This window comes from Fundulus heteroclitus, unplaced genomic scaffold, assembly GCF_011125445.2.
Source record: "Fundulus heteroclitus isolate FHET01 unplaced genomic scaffold, MU-UCD_Fhet_4.1 scaffold_28, whole genome shotgun sequence".
NCBI classification, from domain to species: domain Eukaryota; kingdom Metazoa; phylum Chordata; class Actinopteri; order Cyprinodontiformes; family Fundulidae; genus Fundulus; species Fundulus heteroclitus.
The window spans coordinates 561,663-573,801 of record NW_023396689.1 but is presented as its reverse complement, the minus strand read 5'-3'; positions in this window follow the sequence as shown (position 1 = coordinate 573,801).

Genomic DNA, 12,139 nt, shown 5'->3' with positions numbered 1-12,139 from the left:
GTTGTGGGACAACCAGTAGATAAGACGATCCCCACGGTAGAGGTGGGCAGATTGATCCTAGGATCGATACTATCGATACCAACGCTGGTATTGATATTGAACAATATTCATTAAACGAGATCAATATTTTTTTGTTCTCTCCTGCGCACGCTGACTGCAGCAGATTCACCAGTCTCCCCGTCTGTGTCACGGCACTCTGCTGCTCCCCCTCCCCTCTTGTACTGTCACATGGCTCAGCGACGCCAGCCAATCAGCACGCAGGCTCAGCCTGGCCCACCCACTCAGCTCGACACACAAACAACCACGCTGCTGCTGCTCAGACTTGGTGAGAGAGAGAGAGACCGCCGGACCGGAAAAACATGAAGAGGGAAAGAAGCTCTGTTTGGCTCTATTTTAATACCGTAAATGAAATCAAGCTGTATGTTTTGTAAAAAAACGGTTAAATACAGTGGAAACACAACAAATTTATATAATCACATGAAAAACCATGAGCAAGAAAACGTTGAGCGACAGAAACAGAAGAGAGGAGACAAAACTTCTCTCATTGCCCCGACAGACCCACAGACTGACGCCACTGACTGAGGCGTTTCAGTCCTCCATGGAACATCCAGGTAGATCAGTGGTCATCTTCAGCAGCAGTTCATGTTATATTTCAAAGTAGATATTATCTATCATATGTTACTGGGGCCCACACAGAAAATGTAATTAAGACTTTGAAAGAACCCAGTACATATATCCTATTAAAAAGTGTTATTTAAGATAAGGTAACATTAGCTAATCCTTTATTTATCCCACAACGGGGAAATTTATAGGATTAAAGCAACAGGCAGGTGTACACAACACAGACAAAATGACATAATGGGTCCGTTGTTCGTACGTCGCTAACTTAGTTAGCTGGATTTCATTGTTGACAATTTGGCATGATCTTGGATCGTTTGGTTGCTCGAAACTCATCCCGGACTTGCTGTCATAGCAACATGTGTGCAAAGTTGAGCCTGCTCCCGAGCAGGTTTATTTCATGTAAACAGGATTAGATCGTAGCGGAGGAGATAGGGAAGTCTGTGTCTAGCCAGCGCACTTGGACCACCTAGTGGCAGAGGAAGGGACAGAATTGTGGAACACCATTTTTTTTATGTTCAATAAAAGACAAAACAAATAATGCTTTTGTGGCAGGAAGAGGTATAGGCTGCACCTGCTGGCGGGGTGATTGTAAGCGGGCCAATAGCGCCAGAGGGCGCTCAGTATAAAAACAGAGGTGAGCTCCAGTCTGAGACTCGTTGTTTGCTGTGGACACGTCGCGCACCGCGCTTCCGTGTTGAGCCGTCTGTGCGTAGAGTACAGAAACGTACGGGCATATGTACCTCCACGTTTCATCGTGGGTGAGGTGGTTCCTACAATAAGAGCCGACATCTGAGCGTTCCCATTTGGGGTACAAGTGAGGAGAGTTCGTCCTGATCGGAATCTCCACGGATCATCCCACTTAATGCTGCTGCTTTGCTTGGACTGAATTACCGCTTATTTAGCGGCCAAGATCGGCGTGTGGGACACGCCCCTACCCCTCTTCTGAACTTAGGACAAGGAGAGGTTGATCGCACTGATTCCGGATCGAATTGGACCAGATTGCTCATCTTGTTGTGCTTATCAAGCACAAGGACTTTTTATGGTTTTATTTACATAATTTTATCTTTTATTGCCTGTATTTTAATGATTGACTTTTTCCTTTTTATTTTCTTTAGACTGCCGGTGGTGCGCTCGGGTCTGGACGCGGCGTCCCTTTTTGGTGTGATTGAAGTGATGCGCATCAATAGGTGGAGGGAATAATAGAGAGTGAGTGACTTCACGGGTGTTTGTTTTGATTTTTTGTCTTGGAGCCTACTATCCAGGACCCGACCGTACCCGCCGGTAAGCCTAGTTGGATTTATTTTGTGAAGTTTCTTTTGTTCAGATACAGGTATTTTTATTCTTTGCAATAAATTATTATTGTCTTGAAACTTGTCTCTCGCTTACTGCAAAACCGGACCTGCGCCCCTTTATCAATTCCTGGGTGAAAATCCCAGGTGGCGTTGTTGGCAACACTCGAGAGTGTATAGTCCAAACCCTTAAATGCCACATTTTGGCGTTGTTGACAGGATGTTTTTGCAAATTTAAGCGGAGACTGTTTCGAGTGTTTTATTTAATTTTTTTTAGTATCTGTTTTATTGATTGTTTGGCAAAGCAGCAGCTGGTTAAGTGGTGGTGTTTTAACTTAACTTTTAACTTGTTTTTTTTCTCTCTCCTGTGTTTTGGAGGCTGGCATCATTGTATCACCCCTCTACGTGCCAGGATTCAGTTATGGAGGCAGAAATGCAGGACCTGAAAAGCTTAATTGTTCAGTTGAGAGCTGAAAATGAGAAGTTGCGCCAGGAACAGGAGGCAGCCAGGCCTGGACCTAGTACTGCACAATCTGTAGCTGGGTCACATTTGGAGGGAAGCCCTTCTATAACGGAGAGGTTTGTTTTTGTGCCACGTGATAGAAAATGTCCCCTGTTCAGAGGGAAGGGAGGCATTGGGTTAACCGAGTGGCTTGAGGAAGTACATGCCTGCATGAGGGTACGTCATTTGTCCCCAGCTGATCAGGCCTTCTTTTTATTTGATCACTTGGAGGGAGAGGCACGCGATGAAATAAAGTTTCGACCTACCGCAGAACGTGAAGATCCCGCTAAAATTATGGATATTTTAAAAGAATTGTATGGGTGTTATGAATCCTATGTGGCACTGCAGGAGGCATTTTTCTCTCGCCGGCAGCGGGATGGTGAAACGCTACAGGAGTTTTCGCTGGCTCTAATGAGTCTTATGGAGGCTGTAAAATCCCGTGCTCCTAGAGATTTTCAAAATGCAGAGTCATTGCTGCGTGATCAATTTGTCGAGCATGTGAGTGATGGGGCTCTTCGTCGTGAGTTAAAGCAGTTTGTGCGCAGGAAGCCAACAGCCACCTTGCTTGAGGTCAGGGCAGAGGCACTTCGCTGGGAGCGTGAGGTGCGACCAAGTAGTGTACTCAGTTTAAAATCTTCTGTACCTTTAGCATTTGGTTCGCAGTATGGCGTGCAGAGCTGCCCTCAAGGGGCGATTAGTTCACACAACACCTCTGAACTGAGTGATCTGAGGAGCATGTTGCAGCAGCAGCAGTCACAGCTTGATCAACTTTCCCAGAGTATAGCTCGCTTGCAAAAACCCAGCCAGCAGGGCCGTTCTCGAGACTCTATTATCTGTAGGCGCTGCCAGAAGGCTGGCCATTTTGCTAGGGATTGTGATGGGGTTCGGGTTCCGGTACGGGCCTCCGAGAAATCACCTCAGGTGGCGGAAAACTCTTTCCCACCGAGTCGCTGAGCCACGATTCGGGTGGGGTAGTTATCGGCTCTAGGGGTGGGGTTTTTCAGGAAGGTTCTAATCTGGTGTCATCGTGTCCACACATGGCTGTGAGCATGGGTGGAGTCAAAGTTCCTTGTTTGGTAGACACTGGCTCTATGGTGTCTACAGTTACCGAGAGTTTTTTTACTCAATATTTTGAGTTGTGGGGTCGGGAGAAATTGCAGTCTTGTCATTGGCTTCAGCTTAGAGCTGCCAATGGCCTTGCTATTCCCTACATAGGCTATTTAGAGCTGGATATTGAACTTTGTGGTAAGATGGTTCCTCAGTGTGGGGTATTGGTGGTCAAAGATCCTCCTTGTGGCGTATCATCACAGGCTCCCGGTGTTTTGGGGATGAATGTGATTAGTCGCTGTTATGGTGAGCTTTTTAAGCATCATGGTTCAACTTTGTTTAACTCACCTGCTGTTTCCAGAGCTCCAGAGTTCATTAAACAGGCTCTCCATAGATGCCATCATGCCACCACTCAATCTCCAGATGACGGTAAAGTAAAAGTGTGTGGTAAGAAGGCTCACCATATTCCTGGGGGCACACTGAAAACTATACCAGCCACTTGTTCAGAGAGTTATTCAGGTAAAGCTGTTTTGTTTGAGTCTTTGGATTCCAGCCTTCCTGCTGGGCTCCTTATTTCACCTTCTTTGGTCCAGGTCACAAGGGGAACTGCTTATATCCCCATTGTGAATGTGGGAATTACAGATGTGGTTTTACACCCTCGTACCTGTATTGGTACATTGAGTTCTGTTCATGTTGTCAGCTTACCTGCAGGTGTCCAAGCAGTATCGTCAGAAATTGCCTCTATGGGAGAGAAAATTGTTGCTCCTTCAGTCCATGAGCAAATAGATGCATTGGATGTGACTGGACTGTCAGCTGAGGAACAGGGTCGGGTAAGAGCTTTACTTAAGGATTATAGCTCAGTCTTTTCTGCACATGATGGTGATTTGGGGTGTACTAATTTAGTCACCCATGATATCCCTCTTTTGGATGACACCCCAGTTAAACAGCGTTACAGACGCATACCTCCTTCTGAGTATGAGGCAGCTAAAGAACATATTCACAAATTGCTAGAGGCACAAATAATTAAGGAAAGCAGCAGCCCATATGCTAGTCCTATTGTGCTGGTTAAAAAGAAGGATGGGACTTTGCGCATGTGTGTTGATTATAGGCAATTGAATGCTAAAACCAGAAAAGATGCCTTTCCCCTTCCTCGTATAGAGGAGTCCTTGGATGCATTAGGTGGGGCACGCTGGTTTTCCACATTGGATTTGGTGAGTGGATATAATCAGGTGCCAGTATCGGAGGCAGATCGGCCTAAAACCGCATTTTGCACTCCATTTGGCCTCTTTGAATGGACCCGTATGCCCTTTGGCCTCTGCAATGCACCCAGCACCTTCCAAAGGCTGATGCAGCGGCTATTTGGTGACCAGCAGTGTAAAAGTCTTCTGTTGTACTTGGACGACATTGTTGTTTTTTCCTCCACAGTCCAACAACACCTGGAGAGGCTGGAGGTGGTTTTGAGTCGGCTTCAAGGAGAAGGTCTTAAAGTAAAGTTAAATAAATGTGCATTTTTTAAGCCAGAGGTGCGCTATCTGGGACATGTCATCTCTGCGGAGGGTGTTGCAACTGACCCTAGTAAGACAGAAGTGGTTGCCAATTGGCAGCCCCCCACCACAGTTTCTGGGCTGCGATCATTTTTAGGGTTTGCTAGCTATTATCGCCGCTTTGTGGAGGGCTTTGCAAAGCTAGCTGCCCCTCTTCACAGGTTGGTTGCAGAACTAGGGGGCACCAGGTCAAGGAAGCAGAGTGACCCGAGCATCATACCTGGTTGGACAGGGGACTGTCAATGTAATTTTGACGAACTGAAAACCAGATTAACAACTGCACCAGTATTGGGTTACGCAGATTTTTCACTTCCCTTCATTTTGGAGGTAGATGCAAGTTATGGTGGTTTGGGAGCAGTGCTCTCACAGGAACAAGAAGGCAAGGTGAGACCCATAGCTTATGCAAGCCGTGGTTTAAGACCTACGGAGCGCAACATGCTGAATTATAGCTCCATGAAGCTGGAGTTTTTAGCACTTAAATGGGCTATGACTGAAAAATTTCGGGATTACCTTTTGGGCCATAAATGTGTTGTCTTTACCGACAATAATCCATTGAGTCATTTGGCTTCGGCCAATCTGGGAGCAACGGAGCAGCGTTGGGCTGCTCAGCTGGCTTTATTTGACTTTGAAATCAAATATCGTTCTGGCAGAACCAACAAGAATGCTGATGCTTTATCAAGACAGCATCCTGTTGGTGTACAAGATTTGGAAATTATGGTTCCTGGTACAGTTCTCCCTGAGCCCTTGAGAGAGGTTTTTCAGGGGCAGAAAAGGGAGGTTACTCAAGAGGTTGTTATGGCCTTGCCTAACCATACCATCTCTGAAATCAGTGTTTTCCAGCAAGCTGACCCAACCATCCAGGAATTCTTGGTTTTCTGGAGGCGGAAGCGGTGTCCAACTGCAGACGAACGGCAGCAGGTATCCCCGCAGGTTCTGGTGTTACTCAGACAATGGGACAAGCTAGTGGAGGAGGATGGCGTTTTGTACCGGCAAGTGTTCAAACCTGCTGGTGGTGAGTTAATTGTACAGTTGGTGTTGCCAACATGTTTGAGGGAGGAAACATTAAAACAAGTTCACCAGGAGCATGGCCACCAAGGGGTGGAGCGAACACTAGAACTCCTACGCCAACGCTGTTACTGGCCAGGTATGGCCGCAGAAGTGGCACATTGGTGTCAGAACTGTGAAAGATGCCAGGTAGCAAAACAGTCTCAGCCACAGGCTCGTACATTTATGGGACATTTGTTAGCGTCACGACCTAATGAAGTTTTAGCTATTGATTTCACAATGTTGGAACCTACAAGCAAGGGACTTGAGAATGTGCTGGTCATGACTGACGTGTTTAGTAAATACACCCTTGCTGTTCCCACCCGAGACCAGCGTGCTTCAACTGCCGCCCAGGTCTTGGTGAGGGAGTGGTTTTTTAAGTTTGGTATACCTGTCCGAATACATTCGGATCAGGGTCGTAGTTTTGAAAGTCTGCTCATTCAACAGTTGTGCCATTTGTATGGCATTGAAAAATCACGCACCACACCATATCATCCAGCTGGTAATGGTCAGTGTGAACGGTTTAACCGTACCCTTCATGACCTGCTGCGAACATTGCCTCCCTCTCGTAAAAGAGACTGGAGCTCATGTTTGCCACATGTTCTGTATGCTTACAACACCACACCCCACCAGGCAACCGGGGAATCACCCTTTTTCTTGATGTTTGGACAGGAACCTCGGCTGCCGGTTGACTTCCTTTTAGGAAGAGTTCAGGAACCTGTGGCTGGAAATGTCCATGATTGGATTCAGGAGCATCAGGCCCGCCTTCAGGTAGCTTTTGAGGGTGCCCGTGAAAGGTTGAGGGTTGCAGCGGAGCGCCGCAAGAGTTACCATGACCAACGAGTTCAACATGCTCCCCTGAAGGTTGGTCAATTAGTGTGGCTAAGGGACTTTACCCCACGGGGACGTCATAAGATCCATGACCTATATGGCCCAGTAAAGTATAAAGTCCTCAGAGAGCCCAGTGAAGGAGGTTCAGTGTATACTATAGCACCTGCAACTGATTTAGCTAAAACCAGAAATGTTAATCGCATACTGTTAAAGGCGGTGGTAGAAGAGTCTGGAGAAGGTGCCATTGGCCCCAGCTCACCATTTGGTGATCATCGCTCTGAAGATGAAATGTCAGGTGATGAGGATATGTATGTTTTGGTGAGTAGCAATCCGCCTGCTCCAACAGTGGTGCAGGCTAACCAACCTTTTCAGTCAGGGGATCTACTATCTCAGTTGCCAGGTCCATCAGGCATTGTTACTCATGGGGGAGTAGCATCTTCTGGTCAGTCACCTGGTCCTTTTAGGGCTGAAAGTGAACCAGTTTTGCGGCGGTCAGTAAGGACAACTGCAGGCCAGCATTCTAATATTAACCGTCTTCCCAGACCAGCAGGTGAAGCTCCACAGGCGGTAAACTCTCCTGATCCTACAGCCAACTCTATTTTTGTCCTATTTAGACCATGGAATTGAGTCGTCGAGACGACGACACAAAAAGGGGGGGTAGAATGTGGCAGGAAGAGGTATAGGCTGCACCTGCTGGCGGGGTGATTGTAAGCGGGCCAATAGCGCCAGAGGGCGCTCAGTATAAAAACAGAGGTGAGCTCCAGTCTGAGACTCGTTGTTTGCTGTGGACACGTCGCGCACCGCGCTTCCGTGTTGAGCCGTCTGTGCGTAGAGTACAGGTGAGGTTGGCTGGCTGCGTATTTATAACTGCTTGTACATTGTAGTCATAGAGCCTTTTATCAGCAGAAACGTACGGGCATATGTACCTCCACGTTTCATCGTGGGTGAGGTGGTTCCTACAATAAGAGCCGACATCTGAGCGTTCCCATTTGGGGTACAAGTGAGGAGAGTTCGTCCTGATCGGTATGTGGACTCGGTGACAAATTTTGTGATTTATTCCTTTGTTTTAAACTATTATGGTTGTTTAGGAATCTCCACGGATCATCCCACTTAATGCTGCTGCTTTGCTTGGACTGAATTACCGCTTATTTAGCGGCCAAGATCGGCGTGTGGGACACGCCCCTACCCCTCTTCTGAACTTAGGACAAGGAGAGGTTGATCGCACTGATTCCGGATCGAATTGGACCAGATTGCTCATCTTGTTGTGCTTATCAAGCACAAGGACTTTTTATGGTTTTATTTACATAATTTTATCTTTTATTGCCTGTATTTTAATGATTGACTTTTTCCTTTTTATTTTCTTTAGACTGCCGGTGGTGCGCTCGGGTCTGGACGCGGCGTCCCTTTTTGGTGTGATTGAAGTGATGCGCATCAATAGGTGGAGGGAATAATAGAGAGTGAGTGACTTCACGGGTGTTTGTTTTGATTTTTTGTCTTGGAGCCTACTATCCAGGACCCGACCGTACCCGCCGGTAAGCCTAGTTGGATTTATTTTGTGAAGTTTCTTTTGTTCAGATACAGGTATTTTTATTCTTTGCAATAAATTATTATTGTCTTGAAACTTGTCTCTCGCTTACTGCAAAACCGGACCTGCGCCCCTTTATCAATTCCTGGGTGAAAATCCCAGGTGGCGTTGTTGGCAACACTCGAGAGTGTATAGTCCAAACCCTTAAATGCCACACTTTGTTCCTGTCGTTTTATTTAAACAATTATTTATAAAGAAATGTCAGAAAGTCATCTTTTGCCTGCAGTAAGAGATAGTTATGTAAAGTCAGCAATACTACTATGTGTAAAATGGTGTATTAGAATTTACTCTGAAGGTCCTTTTGAAGCAACTCGATCTCTAGTGCAATGTTTCTCTTTTTCACGTTGTGAAGTTCAATTTCTCCTCTTAATTTGTATTTTTTTTCAGGTCAAAATACTTTTTCTTTTGTTGAAGATGCCGTTAATATAGGGAACAGATGGCACCTTAAGTCATTTTGTGAAAAAAAAGAAAAAGGGTTAAACATGTAAAAGTAAAAAGAACCCGATTTTTTTCCAGCCTTCTTATTGGTGGCTGTTAAAAACAGACAAACACCATAACCTTCTTTTAAAAGCTCTTGTTCTGCTGAAAAAAAACTGTGGGCGTTCTTTGGCCATGCTGAACAGCCAATAGCAGCACTGTTGATCATTGTTTCTACTATCGATACATTTTCCCTTTTAAACAAATGCATAAACGCGCAGTTGTCTCAGATAACTCAATCCAGCCATACTAATCATAAACAACAGGTGTGTTGGAAGAACCCAATTAGCCGGATCAGGATTAGCCGGATGAAATCATCTTGGATGTGTCATTCGATTTTAGATGTTTTAAGCAACGTGCGAAGAACGGACCCAAGGATTGAAAGATATGAGGTGGATTAGAATAACACACTATGAACATAACATCATTATTATTCAATTGTAATAATAAAATAAAACTCACAAAAACACTGAAAGGTCAATAGTTTCATGATACATCAAGATTGAATGTAAAAAGTATCGGTATTGTATCGATATAGGCAGTGTGCGATTTGCAAAAAAATACAGAGGGGGGGGATCATTTACAAAGTGTCTAGTGAAGGCAGGCCTCTTAATAACCACTGTTTCGTCACTTATTTTAGAGCCCAAATAAGCGATTTCACTTTCAGAAACGTGCCCAAAAAAACGCAACCCGTGACTCGCCTTTAGAATAAAAGAAGCCCAAAGTCGCATGAAATAAACAGTCTGTGCAACAGTGAGCGCGGGTCTGTTTTGCTACAGTCTCTAGCGCTCTTGAAACTACGGAAAGCGCCGAGGATAAAAGAAACACATTCCGGAGAGCACGGCGGGGAAAAAACATTAGGGAACGGTGTGTGTGTGTTTTGACGCGCAATTAATGGCGACAAAAAAAATTTCGCCGTTGTGGTCTAACGCATTAATAACGTGTTAAAACTGACAGCCCTAATTTATATACATTTTTAAAAATCCATAATATTACCTATTCAGACCAGAGGGGGGGAGGAATGTATCCCCCCCAGGGATAAAACATGAATGACCAGAAGGGGGGGCGTCACAAACAGAGGGGGGGTAAATCCCCCCCGGCAAATCGCACCCAGGATATCGGCAATACTGACCCTGTATTTACTTGGTATCAGATCGATTAAAAATTTCCGGTATCGCCCACCTCTACCCCACGGAACTCAAAGCCGAAAAAGATTGTCCGCTATACCTTTAAGTAGTGGTGAACAACCAATCAAAAAAATCGTTATTTATTTTTCCTCTTTTTCATGATGAAGAGTAATTATTTGGTACAATATACAAACCCTTAATAAAACAACATGGTTATAAGGTATTTAAAATGCCAATATTATTTCATATATTATTTTATTTTAAACATCTGGCATTTCTGTGCCATAGACCTTACACAGGATAGTCAGCTTGACCTTGAACTTTGAAGTGGAATCTCAGTTATTTGGAAGCTGTCAAACAATGGGAACCCTCTGTTAAATTCTCATGATTGAGGATCAAACAAAACAGAAGGTTGATTTCCATTTGCCTTGAATTGTACACAAAATGTTTCCTTAATTCTTCATAGCAGATATATCTACTGAGCCAACTACAAGAACATATCTTCAGTTGTATTTGATCAGGATTTGTACCACCTAGCCTCTGCTGCTTTGAAAAAACCTTCAGAGAGCAAACATTTGAGACAGACTGTGATGCATCCTTTAATGATCAGATTCATGAACACTATTGACAGAGTTGATGAGGGATGGTTTTGCATCATATTCTATTCATCCTCACTAATATTTTATAGCAATTGCTCACTGTTGGGAATATTTTGAAAAAGGGATTGCACAAATAAAACCCAGAGTGAAACCCCAGTACAGCATTAATCTGAGAATCACATCTGAATATTGCTTAATCTTTTTCTTTTTGTAGCGTGGGGGGTTCTTTATTTATACCTCGGTTGAAGATGTGTAGACATTTACTGGATTTATGAAATGCATATTTCAGATTATGTCACATCATGCTGGTCTTGGTCTACTGGGAGAACTGAAACTGAACTTTATCTTCAGTGATAGTTAGCTTTAGGTCAGACACACAGTGAAGTTTTAAGGCTCTGTTGCTGTATTTCTGTTCTGTCACTTATTTTCTTGTTTGTGACATTTTGAGCTGGTTCAGATGACAGCATGCTGAGAATGTATTTACAGAGCTGGATGGCCTCAGGACTGTGACAAAAAAGACATCCTTTGTTGAAAATGGTTGTAGCATAGAATTTCTGTGAAATAAAAGGCCCACATGTCATTTTCTGTCTCTTCATGTCCACTCTCCTCTTTCTGCCTTCTCTTCTCTTTTCAAAGGGTGTTGACATAAAGTGCTGTTATGCACAAGAGAAAAGAGCCTCTCATCAATGCTCTATTTCCTTGTACACTTTCATGACACCCCTGGTACCCCGATCCTGAGAAAACTTTTCCCTGCTAGCATGTGACCCTTTGGGATCCAGTCATTTCCATCGTATTTTCCCATAGTTGGGGAAGCACTCCTGTGGCTTGACTGGTTGATGAGTGTTTATTCTTTAATAAAAAATGATCATTGGTAGAGAAGTGTGGAATTCATAGAGATCTCCAGGGTTTATTTGTCATTCAACAGAAACATAAAACCTCTTCAAATCTCTCACCATAAACCAGTCTTTTCCGAGGGTAGCTTGATCATGTAACCTGAGTTGGTCACAGAGATATATACATTTATTGCAGATCTTCTCTAGCCCTCACAGCAACAAGATTTTACGTATTATATTTATACATTGACCTATTTATTTCAATATGAAGGTTTTTACCTAGCAATGCTCTTAGGCTTCCTGTAAGTGTTCATGATTGACCAAATGTGGAAGTTTCCAGTATGACAAGGATTTATTACTGGGTGAGTATTGTTTACATATGTTGTTGGTGAAGACTCTCAATTCATCCAGGTCATGATCAAGCCAAAAAGGGTTAAAAAAAACAACAACAACTGGACTTCTACTCTGAAACTGAAGACCTCATTGGAGTTTAGATCTTAGATTCACATGCAGATTAGCCTGGAACTGATCACCCCTCACAATGAGTCGTTAGGCTCACAGTTTGACTGGCTCACAGGAGAAATGTTGCGATCACATGCTTGGGGAGAAACAGGAATCAAACCTATTGCTGTGTTGTAAG